The sequence below is a fragment of the Macaca thibetana genome, chromosome 4 (assembly GCF_024542745.1).
Source record: "Macaca thibetana thibetana isolate TM-01 chromosome 4, ASM2454274v1, whole genome shotgun sequence".
Lineage (NCBI taxonomy): Eukaryota > Metazoa > Chordata > Mammalia > Primates > Cercopithecidae > Macaca > Macaca thibetana.
Window position 1 is genome coordinate 22,665,909 of NC_065581.1, and position 27,180 is coordinate 22,693,088.

The following is a 27,180-nucleotide window of genomic DNA, read 5'->3' on the forward strand; positions in this document are numbered from 1 at the left end:
TCTCGAGGACACACTGCAGTTGAGCCTGCAAACTGGTAACTGTCTTTTTGGTGGCACCCTGTCTTGGTCATTACTGACATCAAAGCACATTCTTCCTCCATCCTGATAGATACATAACATAGGAGGTGCATCTTGCAGTGTATGAAATATACGATACTGATATCGACCTAAAAATAGACACATTAACCAATGGAATAGGATAGAGAACCTAGAAACAAACCTGTGCATGTATGGTCGATTGATTCTCAACAAAGATGCCAAAAACATACAATAAAAAAGAACAGTTTGTTTGATAAATGGTTTTGGAAAACTAGATATCCACAAGCAGAAAAATGAAATCAGATTCTTGTCTAACACCATATGCAAATATCAACACAAAACACATTAAACACTTAAATGTAAGACCTGAATTGTAAAGCTACTAAAAGAAAACAAAGAGGATATACTTACTACATTCATCTGAGCAAAGATTTCTTAGATATGATCACAAAACCAAAGTCAACAAAGAAAAATAAACAGATCGGATTGCATCAACTAAACAGCAAAGCAAAGGAAACAATCAAGCTAAGAGATAGTTCATGGTTTGGGAGAAAATATTTGCAAACCATATAAGGGGCTAATACCCAAAACATATAAGGAACTCAATGCAATAGCAAGAAAACAAATAATCCAATAAAAATTAGGTAAAGCACCTCAATAGACACTTATCAAAAGAAGACATACGTGACTGCCAGAGATATTAAAAAATGTTCATCATCACTAATCATCAAGAAAAATGCAAATTAACACCACAATGAGTTATCACCTCACACCTGTTAGAATGGCTATCATCAAAAAAGACAAAAGATAAATGTTGGCGAGGGAGTGCCGACAAGGGAACCCTTATGCAATATTGGTGGAAATGTTAATACGGCCATTACGGAAAATGGTATGGAGACTCCTCAGAAAACTAAAAATATATCTATCATATGATCCTTCAATCCCACTACTGGTATATGGTCAAAGGAATTGCAATGCCTATTCCAAAGTTACCTGCACTCTCATGTTATTGAAGCATTATTTGTAATGGGTAAGATATGGAAGCACTCTGTGTCCATCAAGGAACGAATGGATCAGGAAAATGTGGTATATATGCACAATGAAATACTATTCAGTCTTAAAAAAAAAGGGAAAATCCCTGTAATCCTAGAACTTTGGGAGGCAGAGGCAGGTGGATCACGAGGTCAGATCGAGACCACCCTGGCTAACATGGTGAAACCCCATCTCTACTAAAAATACCAAAAATTAGCCAGGTGTGGTGGCGGGCGCCTGTAGTCCCAGCTACTCGGGAGGCTGAGGCAGGAGAATGGCGTGAACCTGGGAGCTGGAGCTTGCAGTGAGCCAAGATTGCGCCACTGCACTCCAGCCTGGGCGACGGAGTGAGAGACTGTCTCAAAAAAAAAGGAAAATCCTCTAATTTTTAACAACATGGATAAACCTGGAGGACACTATGCTAAGTGAAATGAGCCAGGCACAGAAAGACAACTGCTGCATCATCTCACTTGTATGAGGAATCTAAAAACATTGAAATTGTAGAAGTAGAGAGTAGAATGATGTTACCAGAAGCTGATGAAGGGGAGTGGTTGGGGAAAGGTAGTTGTTAATCAGAGGTTACAAAGTTTCAGTTAGGAGGAATAAACTTAAGAGATCTATCACATAGAATTGTGACTATAATAAATAATAATAGAGTTGTTAAAAGAGTACATTTTAAATGTTTCAATGCACACAAAAATGACAAGTATGTGAGGTGATAGATTTGTTAATTAGCCTGATTGTAAACATATATCAAAAATCACATTGTACCTCATAAATATATACAGTTAGTACTTATCAACAAATAATAAAATTCAAAAAAAATAACCAAAAAGAAAAAAAAAATACCAGGCTAATCATTTGTTCATCTTAGCTTTAAATTGGTGGATTTTTTTTTTTTTTGAAAATAGGTATTTTCTGGGGAATCAGATCAGATAGAATTTGAAACATTAATGAAATAATTTAAAATAATTCTTTAGGAAAAATTAAGTTTTTGAGAAAAGCACATTGTTGCTTAATTTTGTCAAGTTGATTCACTGCCTTTGGTTTTGAATTTTGTATTTTACAGAGCATAACAAGGAAGTCAATATTCCCTTTGTGTGTTCTTAAAATCTTTTAGAAACTGAATAATAACATTCATAATACATAAATGTATTTTGAATCTAGTCATTTCAAATTGCTGTGAGGTATAGGTAATAAACCCCTGGTTTCTGATGTTCTCTTCTATATAATTTAGTTGTTTGAGCAGTTATTTCTCATGTTTGCTTTACACATTTGTGACTTCTTTATCGATTTCATTTTTTTCAACACTTTGGTACACCAGATTTTATTACCTGAGAATAAGTTGAATTTTTCCCATATTTGCTAGAGTGAAATGAGTAAATTGCTGCAATATTCCCATTTCAAGATGTGTATGTCCTTATGTTTTTTCAGTGTGTTTAAGTATTTCCTTACACATTTTAACCAGAGCCCTTTTTGGAGCATCCTTGGCATAGTGATATGTAAGAATCATTTTTCTTTTCAAGTTATACATAACAGTTTAAAATAATAAATATATATGTAAAATAAACATTTTTCCTCAAAAACAAAATTAGTAAGAGTGCACATGAGCAGAAATGAGAAGGAAAGGAGCAAAGATACAATAATTCCACCTTAAATCATTTTCTGATGTTATTAGAACTTTTTAAAAATGTAAGGCCGGCTAATTTGGCCTATTATGTGCTACAATCTGTGAATTGCTATGAAAGCTGGCATTTAGTCTCCTGATTAGATACAGGGATAAAGACCAGTGCAACCACGGTCCTACATAGACTACCAAGGACTACCATGGGCCACAGAATACTGAAGGAAAAACAGGTGAAGAAAGGCAGTGAAGAGATAGGTTCCCTACCTTGCACCCTCTAAGAGTGCTCTTTGGACTTGTGGAAGAGAACAGCTCGTACACATGCTGTGTGTAAATAACAAAAACATAAAACTGAAGAAAGGTCCTTGTATGCAGCCATTTTCCTGTGTCATCATTTTTCTGCTTTGCACAGGCCAACACTTATAATGCATATATTTCTGGGTGAAGCAGGCATAAAGAAAGACTACAACACGAATTCCATAAAAGGCTATAGAGTGTATGAAATTCATCACCAATATTCACTACACAAAAATCTTCAGTTTTGCGCCTAGATAATTTTTAGCATTTTAACTAAACACAGCTTAGCTCACACTAAGTGATTCTGCATGTCCTAGTTAAAATTAGGAACAACATGAAAACTAGTTAAGTGGGTTCCTACAAAACAGTGTAAAGAGAAAGTCCTGATAACCAATGAATATATAAGCACAAAACCCATATGTGTACTATCAAAATTACAAGTGATATTCAACAATCATTTTTTGCTGGGTGACGTTTCAATCATTGGCTAACTTCAAAATTTTAGTTTAAAGAAGGAGAAAGAGTTGTTTGGTCTAAAGAGGAGAGAGATTGTTTTATCAAAAGCCAAGTCATGCCTGTGAATAAAATGAGTAAATAAAATAAAATTTCTTGCTTCATTTGTGTACTTTATGTAAGTTAATAATGAAAAACTGGCTATACCCAGAATCTAGCAGATCTTAATCATGTAGTTATTAGTAATTACTTGATAAATATTATATGTTTATTCATACCTATTGTCTTAAGCACAACTATCAGACTTGTTTTCAGATAAAAAAATTAATTCATTGTTTGAATTTTGAGACAGCAACATGGCATAGCCCATAATTAGTAAAGATTTCAAAAATTATAAGCAGATTCCACCATAAGCCATCCCTGTAACAAATGCAAAAACACATACATACTTTATAAATTATTCTATGTTCTTAAGTTCAAAGAATTAATACAAATTTATATTGTAGAATCAACACACATTTTTATTGTAGAAATCGCTTAATTTTTTTTGAATAACATATTTAAAGTAACATATTCTCAGAAATTTATACTTTATAAAAAATAGCCACCGACTGACTTGTTTTAAATTATTCTACTGATTACCGTACTTAGAAATTTATCCAAATGTTTTTTCATATTACCATTTTCTGCTTAGGCGTTGAATTACTGGTGCAATTATATGAAAAGAATATACAACTGGGCTCTTGAAAGAAGTAAACAAAAAATTTATACAGATACCTAAAAGTAAAGATGGCCTTCTGGAATCTTCAAATAATCTCAACACTCTCCTGTTTCCTCTGTAGGGCTGGGGACACTCAGAGGTCCTCAGGTCAGTAGCTTGTGTTTGTAGTGGGTATGTCTAGATTCACAAAGACCTAGTTGTCAGTCTGGGATGTCAGGGTTTAGAACACAGCGAGTTTGTAGAAAGACAAGCAGGAGGTAGGGTGGTCAGGGCATGAGGGTAATCAGGAGTTACACCACTGTCTCCAAACCCCTGGCTTTACGTAGTGAGAGGGATTGCTGATAGCACAACCCTGTGGAAAAGGTTTCTGGAAGCAGGACCCTCAACTTGAGCCCCAATCCTATCTTTTATCTCACTCCATTCCTTACAGTTCTGTAACTTTGGATAAGCCTGTTAACCACTCTGAATCTTATTTTACTTACCTTTAAAACAGGAATAATAGTTGTTGCCTTTTAGGGTTGTTGTAAGAATAACATAAAGTTATCAATGTTTAGTTCAGTGTCAGTTGTAGAGTAAGGACCCAATAAATGGTAACTATTACATTATAGCTATTTTATTTCCCTTTGTAGGCTACGTACAGCATCTGTTTACTTATTCAGAGGTATCTGTGTCCAAAGTTTGGCTTGACATGATTTTCTGTGATTATTAGATAGCAACATATTCATTATGGAGGGATTAGCCAATAAATAATAGCCCGTTGACATTTGGGAAAATGGTGTGAAAATCATAGGAGGCTGAAATTTAGGGAAGCATACCAAACACCACATTAACCATTATATATAAAATCGTGTCATTAGGCTTTGAGGAAGAAGGAATGCTGCTAGTGTTGGACTTGAAGTGCAATTTTGATGCCATAAATACTAGGAACCTCCTTACAGGTGTGTGATCAATTGAGTGGTGTAAGATGGGGCTTGAGGAAGATTTTCTTGATGGTTGTTTGATGGTCAGCAGAATCTAGGAGGGTAAGAAGAATCTCAAATTGAGAAGTTTACACAAGTAATAGAGTCTTATTTTCTGATATTATGGACCTAATTTTCCTTTAGGCTAGGCCAATTTAGATCCTTAGTGATACTGACTTATAGAGATAATAGCCCTCTTGTAGATGTCATGTATTAACGGTATGAATCCTTTGGGATGCTTCTGCATACCATGTGTGGTCTCAGAGAAAGTCATGAACTATCAACCATTTTATAATTTTCTTGTGTATTTATTTCCTGTTTTTAGATTATACTTTAAGTTCCGGGATACATGTGCAGAACGTGCAGGTTTGTTGCATAGGTATACACGTGCCATGGTGGTTTGCTGCACCCGTAAACCCATCATCTACATTAGGTATTTCTCCTAATGCTATCCCTCCCATAGCCCCCTCACCCCCTGACAGGCCCCAGTGTGTGATGTTCTTGTGTATTTCTAAAGAAATACACTTTTTTTTTTCCTGAGAAACCTGTTAACTAGAATTTGTAAATTTTGCCAATGAAAAAACCAGGGAACCAAAGTATCCACACAGATTTACAAAACAAATCTTTGCAAAACTAAGCCTCACAAGTTTTGAGCTACTGCTTTAATTCCCACTCTCATCACTTTGGTCAAACAGACCCTTTTGAACAAAATGGAGCATACCCATAGTTATAACCCATCACACCAACTTCTTGGAAATCCAAATCGAGTTTGAGGTACCTATGTGTTCCCAGAATTGCTTACTGAGGCAGTTTCTGGCTATGACCCAAATTGAAAACATATAAGTATTCAAACAGGACCAAGTGCTATTTTCACTCAACTTAGAGCAGCAAATATTGGAAAGAATAGAAGGCTCCTTTTGGATGTTTTCCCATTAGCTTCCAAAGACAGTGGATAAGCAATGTATGAATACCCAAACATTTGGATTTTTATCCTCATTAAAGCCTTACACAAACTTTTAAATCCTGTCCACCACTCATTTATCCACACAATGTATTTGGAAACAATAAAGGAGAATCAATGAGGCATTTAGCTGGCAGGAGCATAGAACCTGAATTCAATGGTTGGCTTTGCAAAGCCTGACTATAGCTGTGCTGCTGAGACATACCACTGGGAAAGGAAACCTGATGATATTCCAGGAGAGTGTGTTGCATTTGGTGTCAGTGGAAATGGAAGGACTAAAGTTTGTGAATGAATCTCCAGCAACACACCATTTCTTATCTTGAACTCAATCATCTGAGCTGATAAAATGGATATCACACAAGCAATACAGGATGCTACGAACTGAGATTTACTTTGGGTACTCCATAATGCATAGGGACCTGCCAACAGTATTTGAGGTAATTAGGAAGCCCAGTCTCTCTAATAACAGCATAGACATGTGAGCAAAGTGACAGTGTAAAGCCTGTGACAGTAATTTATTCAATTCACAAGTATGGAGAGAGAGACAGAGAAAGAGAGAGCTCTTGGTATTGGATGCTAACATAAGAGAACCCAGAAATAGACCCACAAGAAATATACCTGGTATTTTTTACACAGATGCATAAGAAATTCAATGGAGGAAAGACTACTTTATCAACCAGTAGTGCTAAAGCAGGTGGAGTTCAGAAGAAAGAAAAAAAAGACTTCAAATTAAACTCACACCTTATAAAAATTAATTCAAAATGGATCATAGGCTTAAATTAAAAATGTAAAACTGTAATTTTTTTTAGGGTCTGGCTCTGTCCCCCGGGTTGCAGTGCAGTGGCACAATCTCAGCTCACTGTGTCCTCCGCCTCCTGGGCTCAAGCAATTCTCCTGGCTCAGCCTCCTGAGTAGCTGGGGCTACAGGTGCCTGCCACCATGCTCAACTATTTTTTTTTCATATTTTTTTTTTTTTGTAGAGGTGGAATTTTGCTATGTTGCCCAGGTTGGTCTGGAAATCCTGAGCTCAAGCGATGCTCCCACCTTGGCCTCCCAAAGTGTGTAAAACTTTTAGAGAAAAATGTAGAAGAGAACATTTGAGACTTAGAGCTAAGCAATGAGTTTTCAGACTTGACAACAAAAGTGTGATTCATAAGAGGAAACTTCTTTAAATTAGAGATCATTTAAAAATTTTTTTAAAAAGTAAATAACTTTTGCATCGTGAAAGACCTTTTGAAGAGGATATAGTAAAAGAATGGGTGGAAATACTTGGAAACCACATATACTACAAATGACTGAATATCTAGAATATATAAAGAACTCTCAAATCTAAATAGCAATGAGCAAAAAATGTGATTAGAAAACATTTAAAAGGCATGAATAGATTATTTCGCCTGAGAGGATGTACAATCTGCAACCAAACACATGAGAAGACATTCAACATCATTAGCCATTAGAAAAATGCAATCTAAAACCACAATGAAATATATCAAGGAGATATCAACATGATAAAATTAAGAAACATAGTGAAAATAGTCAATGCTGGTGAGGATGCAGAGAATCTCTAATGCATGGCTAATAGAAATGTCAAATAGCATAGTCACTCTAAAAAGAATATGAAAGTTTCTTACAAAACTACATATGTAACCACCATATGACCAAGCAATTGCACTCCTGGGCAGTTCTCCCAGATAAATGAAAACTTATGTTCCACAAAAAACCTTTATGCAAATGGTTGAAGTGGCTTTATTCAAAATAACTCCAAACTGGAAACAACGCAATTGTCCTGCCATGGGTGAATGGCTAAACAAACTGTGGTACCGTACCATGGAAAGGGTATCACCTCGCAGTCATGTGATAGGTGGCAGTCCAGCCTACACTGACAAAGATAGATGAAATCAGCACCCTTCTTTTGGAAATCAATCTGGCTACATCATGTAAGTTCACAATACCCACATCACATAACTCTACTATTTTACTGGTAGGTGTTCTTTCTGTTCAGACTCTGGCACATGTTCATAGAAAGTCACACAATAATGCTTATTGAGTGTTGTGTGTGATAGCAAACAAACAAAAACCAAAACACATTTTTAAAAGGAAATGAATGAACTAGATCTATGAGTATTATCATGTAAAAATTTCAAGAACACAAAATTGAATAAGAAAAGTCAATTGCCAAAAGAGATATACAGTAAGATGTCAAATGCGTATAATGATCAACACTCAGAATCATGCGGATAGATAAATAGATGATTGATTGACTGAATAAAAGATAGAGTCTGAGCACAGAAAAATGGATGGGAATGATACACAGCAACTTCAAAATAGTAGTTTGTCTAGGGAACAAGAGATTAGAAAAACAGGGAGTAAGGCTGTAGCTACTTCTGTAATGTTTTATATCTTTTAAGAAAGATCTAAAGCAAATAATTCAAACCATGCTAACATCTGCTTAATCTCAGTGGTAGGTATATAGATATCTTTTACTTTGTTTTTATGTATTGAAAATATTTAACAATTTTAAAAGAAATAAATAAAAAGCAGGCAAGCAGGAAAGAAAGAGGCAATTTGCTGGTAGAAATTTTATAAGTAATAAACCTGTACCTTCCCCATGGCAGTTTTATTTTATCCTTCTATCTCCTAAAGCAGTAATCTGGATAATAAAATGTTTCTCTGTGAGATTTCAATGAAGGAGGGGGAAGGCGACAAGTCTTCAAAGTGACAGGTTGGGGTGGGGTAGGGGGAGATGACATCTCTCAAACAAGCCTCCTTGGTTGTGGCTGCACCCCTAGGTCAGGACAGCTGGGATATTGCTGGCATTTTTAGCAGAAGTCACCTTGGCAGGCTCGTAAGAACAGTTCCCTCTGGTTGGTAAACATATTCAAGAGTGCTCACACCTGCCCGTTCAGGTCTTTTCCTTATGGGCTTGTGAAGGTCAGCAGGATGGGCGAGTACTCATCTCCTCCCAACCTTGACAGCTTGTAGAAACATGCCAAGTGTGGTCGTCAACATGTTCTTTAAACCACCACGAAGTCCTGACACAAATGATAGCTTTTTCTTCTCCTTGGTGATTACTCATCAAAATATTGTGTATAAAATTATTAAGTTCTCACATAATTTCCAGACTATTTTGTGAACTTGGGCCCTGGTTGCCTTTTTTTTTTTTTTTTCCTTTTTTCTTTTTTGCCTTCCAAACTGTTCTTACTGTTCTTGTTTCCATTGCCCATTTCTATTCCCAAACAGCAAACAGAGACTTTAGCTGGGTCCTAGAACATTTCCTTTGGGAATACATGAGATAACATTTCTGAATCTGCCACCAAGTCTCTCAGCTTAGGCAGATCCTCAAATTAATTAACCCTTAGTTGTTCCATCTATAGAATTCATTATAAAATAGATCTATAAAACAGACTATAAATACAATTGTTTTTGATGAAGGTTAAAGTAAGTTAATACTAAATATAGAAATTATGTACCTATCTATCTATTTGTCACTAATTATGAGAGTAATTACAATCCTATCTCTCAGAAACATCATGACCTTAAATAAAAATAACATTGCAAACAAAGGAGTCAGAATGTCTACTGGAGTAAGAGAAATTTTGATTTAAAAAAGCAATTTTACACTGACAAAAACAACATGAACATTCTAGAAAGTATTTTGAAATGCACTTGAGAGGCTTGAATCCAAAGAAAATCGGTAAAATCATGTTTGAAACATAATCTCTGGAACCAGACCAACTGGGCTGGGATGCTCGTTCAATATTTATTTGTTACACAATCTTGAGCAATTTACTACACTATCCTGTGCCTCAGTTGCCTCATAGCATTGTTGAGAGGCTTAAATACATGGAGTCCTTAGAATAGCACCTGGCACATACACAATGCATTGCTTTTTTTTTTTGATATGTCAACTTGACTAAGCTGCAGTCTCTAGTTGTTCGAACAAACATTAATCTAGATGTTGCTGTGAAGGGCCTTTGTAGATGTGATTGAAGTCCATAATAAGCTGATTTTTAAGTAAGGGAGATAGTCCCAGATAACCTGGTGAGTTTGATTTGATCAGTTGAAAGGCCTTAAAAGCAGAACTGAAGAGTCTCTGAAACAGAAGAAATTCTACCAGAAGTGGATGGCCACTTCTGCTCATGGGTGAGTTCCAGCTTGCCTTCCCTGATGGCCTGCCCTGCAGATTTTCGAACTTGCCACCATTACATAAGCCAGTACTTTGCAACAAATCTCTCACTCTATATGTCTTCTTTGCTTCTCTGGTTGAATGCATATACCCATATAGCACTGTAAAATACAACACTAAAAAAAATTATGATTATTTTAGGTGAGCACTTTACCTGGGTTAACAGAAAAGCAGATAAGGCCTAAAGTCTGCTCAGGAATAGGAAGGCACACACAAAAACATTTGAAGGGAAGCTAGTTCCTAGTTACTGAGAAAGCCAATGGACAGGTTCCTAAATTCTTATCCCACCATGAGACCAAGGGTTGGGTATCTTCCTCCTTCAGTCAGTCCTGCTCTCACCCCGACCTATCCTTCCCATACGAGAAGAAACTCTGGGGACAATGAATCATTCTTCTCAAGACCTCAGGAGTTATCTTTGTGACTTTAAAAATTGTAGTATAGTTTTCAACAAACTACAAAATGTGTATTTTTTTTCTATTTAACATACCTGATTTAATTGTAAAGGCCTTTTTTGTTTGTTTGTTTGTTTTTGACAGAGTCTTGTTCTCTTGCCCAGGCTGGAGTGCAGTGGTGATATCTTGGCTCACTACAACCTCCACCTCCTGTATTCAAGCAATTCTGCCTCAGCCTCCCAAGTAGCTGGGATTACATGTGCCTGCCACCAGCCTGGCTAATTTTTGTATTTTTAGTACAGACAGAGTTTCTTCATGTTGGCCAGGCTGGTCTCAACCTCCTGACCTCAGGTGATCTGCCCGCCTCGGCCTCCTGAAGTGCTAGGATTACAGGCATGAGAACCCATGCCCAGCCATTTGAAATTCTTGAGAAGAAATTCCATCTCATCTTCTCATACAGAGTGGATTTTTTTTTTTAATGATTGGGGCGTGGTCATAAAACATGGTTGGTATGGGGGCTATGTCTGCCAGGGTATGCTTGACTACTTAGAATTTGAAAAGTGAATAATTCTTGAATCCACCAGGATGGTTGAAAAGTGCATTCTACCATTACAGAAAAGAGGATTCTTCTAATGTGGGGTGATTTTCCAACTTGGTCACAAATGTGACAGTGTGGAACTATGGTTTGACAGCTGGTTTAATTTTGCTCAACACTCTGTGTATGTGTGTGTGTGTGTGTAGTAAGCATGTTCTGTTCTCTGTTAAGAATCATTTCCTTTCTTTCCACTTGGTTTTCTTTGACCTGCTCAGAACATCTTTATATTAATGTATTTTTCCCATTAATAGCAGTTGCTGACAATTGACTCAATACAATTCCTCCATAGAGGGCAAGTAGGGAGAGAAGGTGAACTCTTGAGCTTTCACCAAGGCCTACACTTAGATTCGTGCAAATGGATTAATGAAATACATGAATCCTTTCTCCTTTGTGCCTATATTTTACTCACATTGTTAAACTCTATTTTGAATGAAAGAGATTGAACTACAATGAAGTATTAAAGATAGCAACATTCAGTGCTATAGATTACACCTAGAAATAAGGTAAATCTGTACTTGTAAATATTACCTTTTGCATCAATCTTAGGCCAAATGATAAAATCTGCCCACTCTTTCTGGGATCAGTCCTTCGAGGTGCTCCACCCTTCCAATCTTAACAAAGTTTCTATTATATGAACACTTTACCCCAGGAAATGATCTGAAATAATCAGTTGCAAGGCATTTATGCAATAGTGTCAATTAATCACTGTTAAGAGTTGGGGAGAAGCCATGTTTAAGTCTTCCCTTTGATTATATAAAGAGTTTCATAACATTAGTTTAAGTGTGTAGTATAAGGAGGTAGTTGGAAGAGAAGCCCTTTATTTTTCAGGCAGGGAAGTTATTCCCAGCCCCTTGGGTATGGCAGCTATATTGAGATGGAGAAGCACAAAGCAAGGATGAATAGCCTGGATTCAAGTCATGTATTGACAACAAATGTATGCCTCTGGGTGAGTCATTTCACTCCCTGAGCTTCAGGTTCAGGTTCATGATCTGTAAAATAGTTGTCATGTACCTACTTTATAGGGTTATGTTGAAATTTTAAAATAATTGCTTACTTTACAATTCTTTGTAAGTTGTAAGCTCTCTGTAAATACAAAGACCTATTTTTCTATCTGTAAACACATTGACATCTCCTCCCAGGATGCCTCTGCTTCCAGCCAAGAGTTCACTATCGAAAAGGCTAGAAATCAGAAAAGCTGTGGCTTATCAAGTCCTTACTAAGTGCCAGGTACTGTTCTGAACACTTCAGTTGAATAACTCATTTAATCAACACAACAACCTTACCAGGTAGGTAATATCAGTATCATCATCATCTGCATTTTTCAGAGAAGGAAACGGAAGCATGGAAAGATTAAATAATATACCTATGTTTACATAGCTTGGAAGTGATGGTACTAGAATTTGAATCTAGGTGTGCTGGTTTGAGAGCAGAGCTATAACAACTCCACTCTATCACGATAAGCATAAATCAAATAATCCTATGATTTAATAATATTTAATTCTGCTGTAGAAAATAAGAAAAGTAAGAAGGATAGATAAAACTAGATAAAGGTGAAAGTAACTTGGGAGATAGGTTGAGCATAAAGTGAGCAGATCCTATGTGTTCAGAAGATGGATAGGATGGAATAGAAGGGCCAAGCGGGCAATGAATATACCTTAGGCTTTACTTGAGCCATTCAAGGGTGACACCCATTCTGGCCCATATATCCTCTGTCTGGAAATACAGATAAAACTGTAGCTGCTCATTAGACTAACTGGCAAGCTACAGGTATTGGCCAGATAGACTTACCCTGTGTGTTTCAGAGAGTGCAACTGTGTGTTGACTCCAGGTGTCTTCCATCTGCTGAGACCCCTGGCTCAAATTTCTGCTCTGACCTTTACAACTCCATCACCCACAGGGAATTCTGATATGATACAGAGATGGGACATATGAATATTGTGTACCCCAGGATTCAGGTAATGTTGTTCTCCCACCTCACTTGAATGTTACCCCTAGATTATTAACACCCTATTTCTTCTCCTTACTCTTACTGCATTTTTAAAATTAATTTAATAACCAGTGTGATAATTTGCTCTGTGAGCCTGTCTGTTCTGTGACCTCTGGGATAGCTTAAATATTGGTATACTTGGCACTTACTTGGAAGTTCATTTTCCACAGCATGCCCTAAATTTTGCTGTAGTCAATAATTTCAAATTCTACTACTACCAAGCTACTAATAAGTAATAAAAAATATTTAATTTTTGTAACCTCCATTCCTTTAGCCACTTGGTGACACTGAAAATGAAGCTAGTAATCATTATGATGACCATGAAGGTGGTGTGATGGTTTTTCATGTTTTTTGCATATATGTTACCCAAGAACATTGCTGGGTTGTTTGCATGCCCCATTTCATTTTATCCTTGCAACAATCTCCTTAGCTGCTTATAATTAGTATCCTGATTTTGAAGATGGAGAACATCAAAATAGTTGAGTAGTCAACCCGACGCCATACATGCATTTAATGGCTGAACAGGAAGTCAAACCAGGTCTGACTCCACAGTTGCCCGTTTAGTCATTGGTCAGTGGTATTAATACATCTAAGCTCCCCCAGATCAAGTGCACAGTTAGAGAAAAAGATCAATATGAGAAGGACTTGGAGTCCCCACAAGTTGAAACAATAGTCTTTGGTAAACAAGAGTTGACAGTATACATATACGTATCTGAGCACTTGAAAATATATGTACCTGGGAACCTAGAAAGAAAATAAATTTTAAGTAACTCTTTGAAAGCACCTTTAAAAAATGAGTACATTTTGCCTACTGGCTGCTGAAAGCAAGGACCTCCAGAAGGGAACACAAGGGACCGTGAAAAAGATCTTTGATTTTTATTTTCACAATTCTGCATTCTATACAAGGCTATATAACTTGATGTCCTTTTAGAAACAATAAACAGAGGGAAAGAAATATCATTTACATCTCCAAATATGATGCTGGTGGACCAGGGCAGATTTTCATACATCTGAGGAAGCTTAAGCTTAGAGACCCTTCCAAGTACTTGTACTTATAATTTTGGATTTGTCATTTTGTATAAGCTTCTGGCCCCACAAAAAAATGTAATTGCCCTATGAAGACATAGTTGGTAACACAGAAATACCAAAATATAAACAATTCAGTTAGAGTATCTTGCTTAGTATTGCCATCAAACAGTGCTATGAGACAATGCCAGCACATTTAAAATTCTTTTAAAATAACTTTAAATATAGCTGAAAATAATTTTAAAAATGATTTTTAAACATTTAATTTATTTTAGTAATTTAAGATAAATATTAAAAGGCAGCATATTCTTTGTTTTCTTTCTCTGCCCTTTTGATTCCTTTTTCCTCCAAATGCATCTGCTTTTTCATAGAAGGCAGAAAAGATGGCAAGGCAATTTCAGCAGGGAATTTTATGCAGATGCAGTATTTATGATGGTTGTCCTGGGGAGAGTCTGTGATTAATGATCACATATAACCTGGTTCAATATATATATATATTTAAAGTAGGCTTCCTTATTGGCAGCAATGTACTACAAAATGGACTAGACATCGAAAGATCTCTTAATCCAAGGACATAGACCAATGGGTCAGTTGGGTATTGTTTATAACCTTTAAGATCAATGGATTTGAAGGTCATGTGTAGTACACATTTACTTAGCCTGCCAGTAGTAAGTCTACTTTCTGGATATGTTAACAAAATTGCTAACATTAGCTATTTTCTTCACTTGGCATTTGGATGCTACTTGTTTTTCCAAACAATGAGTTTTAAGACAGATTCATCATACCTACCTAGATCGTAGGGACACTCAACCACAGTACTCCTCTGACTTTCAGTTTCTTCACTGTAGAAATTAGCCAGGAACTCATGTAATTGAGAAGATAATTATGCATAAGGAGCAACAACAGGAACAACCATAGCAATAGGAGACCCTCCAAAGTGAGGTTATTAGAGAAGTGTATTAGACTCACACCTCCTCGGAATATCTTTTAATTTTGTGTTTTGTTTGATTTTTGTTTCAGATTCCTTCCACTGCAGGGTTTTTTGCCTGCCTTTGGGAGGCCTCAGGCTAGTGGTTCTATACTGTGGTTGCACTTTAGACATACCTGGGAGAGCTTTAAAAAAATGCTGTAGCAGGGCCATATGTCTAGAGATTTTGTCCGATTGGTAGAGCCCAAGCATTAGTATATCTAAAAGGCTTTGCAGAGAATTTTGATGTGCAGCAGGGTTGATGTCACTCCTCTGAGCCATGACTAACATTACACTGCTCTTTCAATGTTCTGCAGTGTATTTTTTCCTTGGGTGCCCCTTATGCTCTCTCCTCTCCCTTCACTCTTCCTTTCAGTAACCCTCCCTTATGCTCTATTTCATCATCATTCAAGAAACATTTATTACATGCACACATATGTTTATGGCAGCACTGTTCACAATAGCAAAGACTTGGAACCAACCCAAAAGCCCATCAGTGATGGACTAGATAAAGAAAATGTGGCACATATACACCATGGAATACTATGCAGCCATAAAAAAGGATGAGTTCACATCCTTTGCAGGGACCTGGATGAAGCTAGAAACCATCATTCTCAGCAAACTATCGCAAGAACAGAAAACCAAACACTGCATGTTCTCACTCATAAGTGGGAGTTGAACAATGAGAACCTATGGACACAGAGAAGGGAACATCATACACTGGGGCGTGTTGGGGGGTGTGGTACTAGGGGAGGGAGAGAATCTACATTAGGAGAAATACTTAATGTAGATGACGGGTTGATGGGTGCAGCAAACCACCATGGCAAGTGTATGCCTATGTAACAAACCTGCACATTCTGCACATGTATCACAGAACTTAAAGGATAATTTTTTTAAAATTTCCAAAAGTGAAAATAATAATAATAATAATAATAGGCCTAGAGAACAACAACAACAACAAAAGAAACATTTATTATGTATTTTAAAAACTATCTGACACTGGACTAACATTGGGGATATAAACAAATAAAAATAATGATAATGGAAATACAGGCACTGTCTTTGAAGCATCAGAGTTCATCAAGTAGATGATTGGAAGCCAACCATCCCAATCTGTCTGGGGCTGGGAGTGCATTTGTGGGGAGTACCTTAGATGTGGAACTTTCAGGGCTAAAACCAAGAAAGTCCTGGGAACACTGGGCTAAGTTGCTCACCCTAACTAGGAAACAATGAGGAATGGAAGAACTCTGTCTGGAGGGCTGAGGAGAGATTATGAATGTGACTGTACAAACCCATTGGAGCTCCTGTCTTAAAACATGAATAGGTACAGTATTTGCTTTGTACATTAGAGTGGAAGAATGAAAGGCATTAAAAGTGCCCATAGTGGCAATGGCAGCATTGAAGATGTTCATATTTTTATAGTTACTTTAATTTTTCCCAGTTGAGAAGTCTACATTTTTAACTCAATATTTTCCAAACCTCTATATTGTCATAGAATTTTTTCACCCAAGACTTTTAAATAACTCCTAGACACACTATTTTGGGAAATGCTGGACTCAGTCATAGACTTGGAGAAGGGTAGTTCATAGAAATGAGAGTGGAGAAAGGGCAGGGATAGACTGGGTACAGGAGTTAGAAGGACATACTAAGAAGTTTGAAGTTTTTCTTATGGGTAACGAGAAGTTTTGAGTTTTTAAATGGGAAAATAGCCTCAAAAGTGTTTAGTTTTAAAAACTAAAAAAACTCTTTCTTCAAAGTTTTTTTTTTTTTTTTTTTTTTTTTAAACTTCCCTTAAGGTGCTTGTTCACTATGGGTCTCATGTAGATGTTTAACCTTGAGTGGGGTTTACTACAGCTTTGGGTTGGATTCTCAAGCAACCTGAGCCTGGGAAGAAGCAGTTTTGGAAAGGTCCTTCCTATGGCTTTCTGCACAGGGTACTAGGGGAGAAAGAGATTGGGGGGAAATAAAGAAGTTAGTAGGTGGTCAGTTTACCTATGTGAAAAATGATAAGGGATGAACTGAAATACTGGTTGCAAATAGAAAGGAAATAAAGTTTCAGAGATTTATATCAAGGGTACTATTAATAATAAAAGGTTAATAATAATGTTTGTTTTTAAATCCCCTGGCTTCAAAGTAGAAGGTAGGAGAGAAGATTTGAAATTTTCCCAATTTGGTGAATATAACAAATATTTGAGGTGAGGGATATCCCAATTACCCTGATTTGATCATTATACATTGTATGCCTGTAGGAAATATCGCATTGTATGCATGTAGGAAATATCATATGTACCCCATTAATGTCTACAACAATTATGTAACAACAAAGAAAAGATTTATAAATAGACATGTATTAATAGTCAATTTCTTTTGATTGCTGAGTATTTCCATTATGAGGATTTACTACAATTTGTTTATCCGTTCACCAGCTGATGGATATTTGGATATTTCCAGGTTTCAGCAATTATGCATAAGGCTAAAATACATATTAAAAAATAGATGAATAAATTTTCTGTCTTCACATTTGTAGAGGGTAGGGCTCCAAATAAAAATCCAAAAGCCAGTTAAATGTAACTTCAAATGAACAACAAAATGAGTAAGTGTGTCTTAGGCAATATTTTTTTTCTAAATCCTAAAAGAGGGTGAATTCACATTTTAAATATCCATCTCATCTCATGGAGAAATAACGACTCTCTAGAAAGATATGCTTCTTCCTTAAAAAAGGACTGTGTCAACATGAGATACAGTGCAGTCCACTCTCTGAGTAACAGGTGCTTCAAATGAGCTACACAGGCCTTTGTTGGTGGACAGAGATAATAAACTGAACTTAGTAGTTGCTATAATCATTTATGAGGTTTTTGCTATGAACAGTTCTGTAGATCCAAACTTTTGTTACTTGTATCAAACAGGAGAATCACCTTGTCCCAGGCATATTATTCCGATAGTGGTATACTATAAAATAATATGCTAACATGGAGACCTGGTAATCGCATGCATATTTAGTGACATCTGGGGGAAAATTCAGAAAACATTACTGTCGGTGAATTTTCAAGTATTGGCTGTTTGTAATTCAGCTATTTTAAGTTAAAATTATGGCCAAGGAATGTATGGGTACTCGGTGATTATTTTAGAGTTGGAGTCTACCCCTAGCATGTCTATTTTCCTTTCAATTGATGATTCCTCTCAGAGTACATATACTGGGGCATGCAGTTAGGGGAGGCTGAGTCTGTAGTATGCTGATGACTAGACCATGATAGGGACACAATATTCTGACATAGATCTTTGTGATAGTTTGCTAACAGCCTCTTGTTCTTCTCGTGTCCCTATGTATTAGACTTTGTTCCCTTACCCATCCAGGAGGGAGTCTATTGATCTACCCTTTGAATATGAAGTACCTGTGGCTGGCTTCCACTGATAGACTGTATGGAAAGTGAAATTGCATGAGTTCTAGAGCTTAGGCCTGGAGACCCCACGTGGCTTCTGCCCTTCTCCATCCATACCTGTGGCTGACCTGTCAAAAACATCTGTTCTGAAAAGGGACAGGCCTATGGCTGGGAACTTTCTGTTAGGAAAAGCTATAGTGGGAGGGCTCCAGGGATACAATATGGGAAAATATGAGTGTTGACTCAGAAGTTTAGGCTACAGGGTGAAACACCACTTACATAGAAGGAGACCAGCCTTCTAAGTGGTTTTATTGAATACACTGAAGTAATCTTTCTCAAACATAGTACTGAGATGCTATTCCTTTACTTTAGATATTTCAATAACCAGATCCAATCCTAATATTTGCAAGGGTTTGGGACAAAAGAACAAACGTAAATCCACATAGATATGGATAAAAATAGAAAAGTTGCACAACAATTTAACAAACTCTAAACAGAATAAGTCATTTTGTAAGAAAGATGACTTCCTGTTGACAAAATCTAAACATACATGTAAAGCTAAGGTTTTTATATGAAGTCAGGGGGATGATAAAAACAGCTGAAGTGGGTTGTCTTCATGCATGTCTGAGTTTTCTGATATAGTTCAATGATTTTAGGCTAAGAAAGTGAAAATACAAAATTTATAGCTTGTTAGATATTAATTCTGTAATATTAATCTTAGCAAAATCACTAATTGTGGTAGGTATTCTAATCAAAATGTTCACATATTAATAATTTGTTCAAGTGACAACAATGATATAAATTATAAATACTAAAAATGTACAAAATTAGTTTTGGATATATTTTCATTAAAGATTTGTGCTAAAGTAAATGTAAAAAATGATGATGATTTTTCATATCTTTTCAAAGAAGACTTTTCTCCAAGAAAGTTGAGGTTATCTATTATAATTAAAAGGCAAATAAATAAATTATAATGAGGGAATATCACAAAATTAAATAAGATATTTTTAAATAAAGCCTGTACTCTCATAAAACAGTTTTGGAGCTGGGAAGTCGTAAGGAAGAGAAGCAAGTCACTGGGCCAAAAGTCCCACTCAACTGTCACGCACACAGAATAAGGTCCAGGTGAGCCCAGGTATGCCCAGGTGTGCCCAGCCCCCAGTGGATCCCCCAGCTAAACGTAGCCTCCAGAAAAAGCATAGGCAAGATGAGCAAAAGAATCAATTGGCCAATAGACAGAACTGAAAGAAATACTCATATATTATCTGGAAACTGAGACAGTATCATTCTCACGTACACATGCAGAAAAGGTGCTCAGCATAAACGGCTTGCCCAGCATAATACAATCACTACAGGCAGGCACTATGATTTTAAACAAAATCTCTGTAATTCTTTGCCTTTTCTGCTGTATCTTAGGAAGCTTCAGAGAATCTTCAGAATATTAAGGAAAACTGTAATTGGATTTAGATGAACTCTTTGGCCCAAAGAGTTTATCTGTCAGATAAGGTCAATCCTTATTTTTAGATTCTCTGACTTTTGTAGAAAATTAAATGCAAATTTTTATTTGGCACTGAGTGTAGGAATGAATGTGTGTCAAATGAACTAAATCAGATGACATTAAGAAGTATTTAGCAAAAGGCTTGGAACTAACATAAATATTATTTCACTTTCTAGCTGCACACATATAGACCTGGCCAAAAATTAAAATTCATTACATTCAGTGAAACCATATGCATCTGGTTTATAAAACTTATTATCCAAGGCATAATTAATCAAGCATATTAAATTAACAGACAGATATTTGTTGAGCTCATATTGTGCAAGAGGCTCTGTGTTGGATGCTGTATCACATGTTCCATCTGAAAAAAACAGTGGATAACTTCTTTTTAATGGCTTAGATTCCTGGAACTATGTGGATATTTTACTTAGGTGTTAATGAATGAGAGCCCTAGATTAAATGTTGTGCACACTTGAAGGTATGTGAACCATTGGCCATCCATGTATCAAACAAAACATATTCCTGCTTTATATATTTTGCCCAGAAATGTATTGATAATACTATTTATCCATTTCAAATAGAACTTAAGAGGGACCTACATTTTATTTTATAGTCCTTAGTTACGTGAATATTTCTTTATTCTGTACATTTATTTATATTAAAAAATAAGTTTAAAAAGTATGTATTTTCAGAAGCTAACATATTTAAGATCTGTGTATATCTTTTAAAATTATTATTGTATGAGCATTTATTTATATTATATAATATACTTTTATTTTTGTTTTGATTTGCTAGGGCTGCCATAAAGTGTCACAGACTGGAGAGCTTTTAAACAATGGAGAGTTAATTTCTCACAGTTCTGGAGGTTGAATGTCCAAGATCAACGTGTTGGCACGTTGGGTTTCTCCTGAGGCCTCTCTTTTTGGCTTGCAGATAGCTGTCATCTCTCTGTGTCCTCACGTGGTCTTTTCTTTGTGCATGCACATCCCTGGTGGCTGTTCGTGTGTCCAAATTTCCTCTTCTTGCAAGGACATCAATCGGATAGGATTAGTGCCCACTGTAACAACCTCACTTAGCCTGACTCACCTCTTTAATGTCTGTCTGTCCACACGTAGTCACATTCTGAGGTTCTACGGGTTAGGGCTTCAACATATAAATTTGGAGGGAACACAAAACTTTGAAAGGGACACAATATAACCCGTAGCAATTTTTATTATCTTATTTACAACAGAATATGTATATCCTTTTATATTATTATTAAAGGACACTTTATATATTCCTCTTTACATTATTCTAACATTTTACACTTACTTATTTGATTGTAACGATAACTAGCAGTTAATATTTAAAGCTTACCATCTGGTGTAACAATAATGATTTTATATTAATTATGACATTTAAACCTCGTGGTGACCATAAGAGCCAGCTACTGCTATTATTCCTATTGCACTGGTGAGAAAACTGAGATTAAGAGTTGTTTGTTGACTTGTAAAGTTACATGACTACTTAGTGGAGAGACCAGATTGTAGTCCAGGCCCTTTGCCTGCAAAGCAGCCCTGTGAAATCGGTATTGCGGGTACTATGTAATTTGTTGGGGGTTGCAGGGTATGAATTGTTCCCTTATCATATTTTGAATTCTTATATGGCAGGTCCATTCATTCATCTTTGATGTTAAAATTCTAGCATTTTAGCTCTGTGCCTGGCAAAGAGTTGGTGTTTAATACACTATTGACTTGATGTCAGTTAGTTTTAATCATCATTACTTTCTTTTGAGAAATAAAGAGATACTAGATAAGTAACCACGACGAATTCAACCGAGCATCCTAAAGTAGTTTAGCTATAGGGAGCATATAGCATATCAGTAAATATTTCATTGAACCTGAAAGCAGGGTGCTTCATAGATGTTTGAATCAAACCAAATCAAGAGATTGAACTGTTTGCCTAAAGCCACCCAGTTAACTGGTGACAGATTTAAAAGCAAAACCAAACAAAAATACTAGGACTTTATTCCATTTCTGGTCCAGTTACTTTACTTTTACATCGAAATGCTCCATTTACAAGTGAAGTCACCTAGTAAAGTTTGTAGGATAGAGAAACCGATAGCGTGTACTATTTTTTAAAATGCTTGTTAGGGTTCCTTCAAAAAGAGAATCACAATTCATTGCTTTTCTTTTCTGGCAATCAGATATTTATTTAATAACTCAGAGCCAGGTTGAGATGAAAGCAATTTAGTGCTGTCTTTAGAATGGCCACAGCAGCATAATCTTTATTTTATATGATAAAAAGACTTGATTGGGCAAGCAATTAATATTATATGTGCCTGCATACTGTAAGATAGCAAATGCACCTGTGCTTGAAAGCTGTTTCACTGTAACACCTACCCATTGTGCTTTCACATTTTGGCCAGTTTCAGCTTTAGCGTTGAATGGAAAGCCCTGGGGTCTCAGTGTGCTTTCCATTAGAATCCAATTCATCTTTGTTTCCCTCCGTCAGCCATCTGGTTACTACTGTGAGTAAATGGGAATTGGGATGCTTTATCAAAGCACAGAGTGATGAAATCCCAAGCACCTCAAATGGTTCCTAGCTTTTCTACTTAGAAATCACAAGCAATCCATTCCCTCTTTTTGCTCCTTTTCTCATAGTCATGCCGCATGTTATCTTAACAGACTTTCTTTGACTTTCTATCTTGCAAAAATAGGATAGAGGTAATTTCTTAAACACTTCTCATACTCAAATAATCACAGAGATGTTTCACTTAATCCTATGTAGGTAGCTTCGATTCACATATCCGTGTAAGATGTACACATTTATTCCTTTTTATTGAGTTTTATGCTGCATGCAATACTAACTGATTCTGCCACTCACCATGTATATCTTTTTAAATAAATAATTTTATTTCTTTACCGCTTAATTTGCTTATCTGCAATGTGGAGATAGTAAGTCTGGATTATTTCAGTGGTAACCTGGGAAAATAAATTTGTTTGGAAAGAATTTTGAGTTTTCCTGCTGAAAGATTTTATAATTGGTATTGCTTTTATTTTCATCAATAGAATGCTGAACGTAATACGAAAAAAAAAAATAAGTGAACAAGGTCTGAGCCTCATGCTCACCTCTTCAAGCATAATTCTGTTTCATCAAACTTGCCTCACATTCACTTCTGTATGTGATTGGACCCACAGAAAGCAGAGACTACACAAACTCATTACAATCAAATGGGACTTGAATTCTCTTGTCTAATGTCATAATAAGCAATTATGAGCATCTTCTCAGCATTCAAATCGGGTAATGGTGAAGCCCTAGAGAGGCATTAGATGCTGGCAGACTCTGGCTGATGGAATGTGCATATGCTCAATGGTTCCCTAAAGGCAGAATGGGGAGCTAGATGCCAGGGCAGATTGCCCTCAGTATTTAGGGTAGACACTACCTTCAATTATGACTTGTGTTTTATAATTGGGGCAGTTATAATAATATGTGTGTTCATTCTGGAGAACTCATTGTGGCAACAGAACGAACAGCATTTTCTATTTCCCATTTTCATTAGAGAATAGCAAATGAATTTCTTCTTTCAACTTCACATTTTCCCGAAGAAGTCTGGGAAAATATTGGTTGCTACTATATGTTATTATTTCATTTTAAGTTAAATCTCCTTTTGTTGACTCTGGGAAAGGTAGCAGATTTTGTATTATCGGTGGAACACTTTGCAGTGATAGATAAATAAACACTTGCCACCCTAAGGAAGTAGTGCCTCTTAATTATTAGAAATTTTCCCTCCAAACAAATTAGTTACTAAATTGGAGTACTCTCTTCTGCTGAGCCTTTGCAGTAAAATATGATGTCCTCTGTCTTTTTTTCACAAAACCAGAAGACTGTTAAGGGATATTACTGCTTGTAACTATATGATTCAGTAAAATAATTATCAAGTGACATTTATACATATTGTAAAACTCTTTACATTGGAGATCTTTAGAAGAAAGTACCTTTCATACGTATCAGCCTAGATGGTACAAGAAACACAGAATGTTGGACCAAGTTAAAGAGCTCCGAAAAAAATCAGTATTTTTTTATTTTAAGTGAAGAAAAACATAGAGAAATAGGGATATTCTGCAGGAATTATTGACATTATTTTTATATATGCATAATTTTCACTTTTTAGTTCCAAAAACTATTTAAAAGCATATAATACACATTGAAAAGTAAACTATTAAAGATACACTAAATGTGTGGACCAAGCCCTAAAGCTTCAATACTTAAAGATGTTCCATCTATTATGTGGTCCATTTCTCCACTGGCAAAATCAATGTAGTTATTTCATTTGTCTCAACAACCAAATTACTCTGATGCCTGGTTGGTCTGATCCATGATGGATCAGATTCCAGCATCAATTATTGGAATGGTTCACATTCTGATGTGGCTATCCCATGCAGATGTTGTCAAAGTACCCTGTGAACCAAAGCTCAGTGGCATCTCAAATAGATTCCCTTTGATGCATACAAATCAGAAATCCTTGCTGACTCTTCAGATCATCAAGGTAAGCTATTTTAAGAATGCTTAACTAGCAATGACTATTTTCTCATTTTGTATATTACCTTATTCAGATATTATAGTCTCTCTAGGTTTACAAAGGCAGTTGCCAATAAAAGGAGTAGCAACCGTTTTTACAACACTTCCTGCCTTTATAAAATCAGTTGTAGGAAATTTAATAGCATATGGACAGAGAAATGAATAAAAATACATAAGCAGTCCCAAACACATTACATTGAAATTATTTTTGAATTACAAAAAAAAGAGAAGGTTTGCTTTAGTTTCAAATTAGCACAGAATTCATGGTAACATTTATTTATGGAATTAGGCTTAAGAATTGGGTGTAAGGATTACAAATAAACTAATCAACAACAAACAATCAAGTAATGACGGGAGATTGGACACAGTTAGAGAGTTGTCTGGAGCTCAGAGGGCCCTGCTTCACACATCAGCTTTCATAGTTCTGATTCCCTCTGTAATGACTCCAGCCCTCTGTTACCATCTGATATCGAACGCTAGTAACGCTGAGAAAGAAGCAGAAAACAATGCTCCCAAGTGCGAGAAAGAGTGAGTTTTTTCATGCTTTTAACAATGTGACCTTAGGTATTGATTTATAGCCTGCCGCAGCACCCCAGAGCAAAAGGGAACATTGATAATTAAGTCAGTATCTGCACTTTCTAAAATAGTGCTGACTTGCCACAAAGAGAGCCCCTTTATTTTTCCTCTCTGTCTCCCAGTGAATGCAGATGCAGCCACTGACCTCTGACCTTTCTCCAAATTCTCTAGCTGCAGCTGTTATTTTTCTTTCTTGGGACCTTTAGCTGCTGATAGACCAGTAAGATTCCTTAAATTGTGTGTGCAACTTTCTTTTAAGCAAACATGAAACAATTTATACCTCAAGCTTTACTTATAAAATATATCTTTATTGAGCTGAGAATGAAATTAAATACTTTTACTTGGGCACCTATTAGAGATTTGCCAGATAAGAACCTATGCCCATTGACCATATTCAGAATGCACATTTTTTGGAAGAATTTTATGTTTAAATAGAACTTTCCATTGTGAAACTCCCAAGATTGTAAAGTGTATTGAGTCAGAAATATCTTTGTATTCCAGTAGAGTCATTACTGAAATAGGGCCACAAAAGGTAACAGCAATAAAACCAAATACCTTAAGGTATAGAATATGGAAATTATATGCTAATATATGGTAATCTGAGTACCATGTTCAGGGGTCATTAAAAAATACTAAATACTACTAATTAAAGGTAGGTACATTGCTGTGTTTTATACTTCACAGCAATATGAGAGAGGTAGACTATTATGATAATTATAGCATTGCTTGCTTTGGGGAGCACATCCAACATTTTAACACTATTTCTTATTCTGGTGCATTTGCCCATTTCACTGAATGGAATCACTTTTTCTGTTCTCTGCCCTAGGTCTTAGATTCATGAAGTTAGTGAAAAACTAAGTAACAAATTAAGTCTTTAGCCTCAAGGAAAACAAATACTTTTCTCCCTAGAAACTCTGAAAGTGTGGTACCCACCTAACACTCCTCTGAAAATAAGTGCACCCGACTGGAGTGATGGGGTTCAGAAGTCATCCACACTGAAAATCTGGGTAACAGGAGACAAGAATTCTCATTATACTTGGGAAATTCAAAAGCTGTTTCTCCCAGAAATGCACTTCAGTATCGAGGATTTTTTTCTTATAGTAAACTCAACAGAATATAATTTTCTCTTTAATTCTAAAAAAAAAATCCTAAGGAAATGAAAACAAAAGCAACAGCATTCATAAAAGGACATAAAATAAACGTGAAATCTACCTGCCTAAAAAATTCTGATTTTCCTTATTTAACTAAATAAATTATGTGTGTATATTCAATATGTTAATAGGTCATTAGCCCCCTATAAAATGCTTTTGCCCCATTATACTAAATACATATTTTATCAGTAGATAGTTACCTGAAAATTACCCAAATTAGGTGGAAAATCCACCTGAAACCAATTTACCAACTTATGAAATATATGTTGTAGTTTCCCACGGCTTCTGTAACACATTACCACAAACTTAGTAGCTTCAAATAACAACACATTTCTTGTTTCAGACATCACTTTGGAGGTCAGAAGTTCAGCACAGGTCTCACTGGCAAAACTCAAGGTGTCGGCAGGGCTTCAGTCCTTTCTAGAGGCTGTAGAGGATAATTCATGCTCTTGTCTTCCCAGCTTCTAGGATCCACCTGTATTCCTGGGCTTGTGGCCCCTTCCTCTGTCTTCGAAGACAGCAAGAGCCGGTTGAGTTCCTTTCAGGGACTCTGACCTTCTCTTCAGCCTCTCTCTTTCACTTCTAAGGAACATAGTGATTACATTGTCTCCCCTAGATAATTTGAGATAATCTCCCTATTCTTAGAAATCAGGCGATTAGCAATTTCTATCTGCAATTTCCATGTGCCATGTGGTACAACATATTCACTTGTTGTAGGGATTAGGATATGGAAATTTTTGGAGGTAGGAGAAAGTGCATTATTCTGCCTGCCCCCC

General features: G+C 36.2%; 1 long non-coding RNA gene across 1 annotated transcript in view; it reads right to left on the reverse strand.

Annotated features, from left to right (window-relative positions):
• LOC126953009 (uncharacterized) overlaps positions 1–27,180 on the reverse strand; it is a 64,209-nt gene that overhangs the window by 19,709 nt on the left and 17,320 nt on the right. The gene's annotated exons all lie outside the window — the stretch shown is intronic.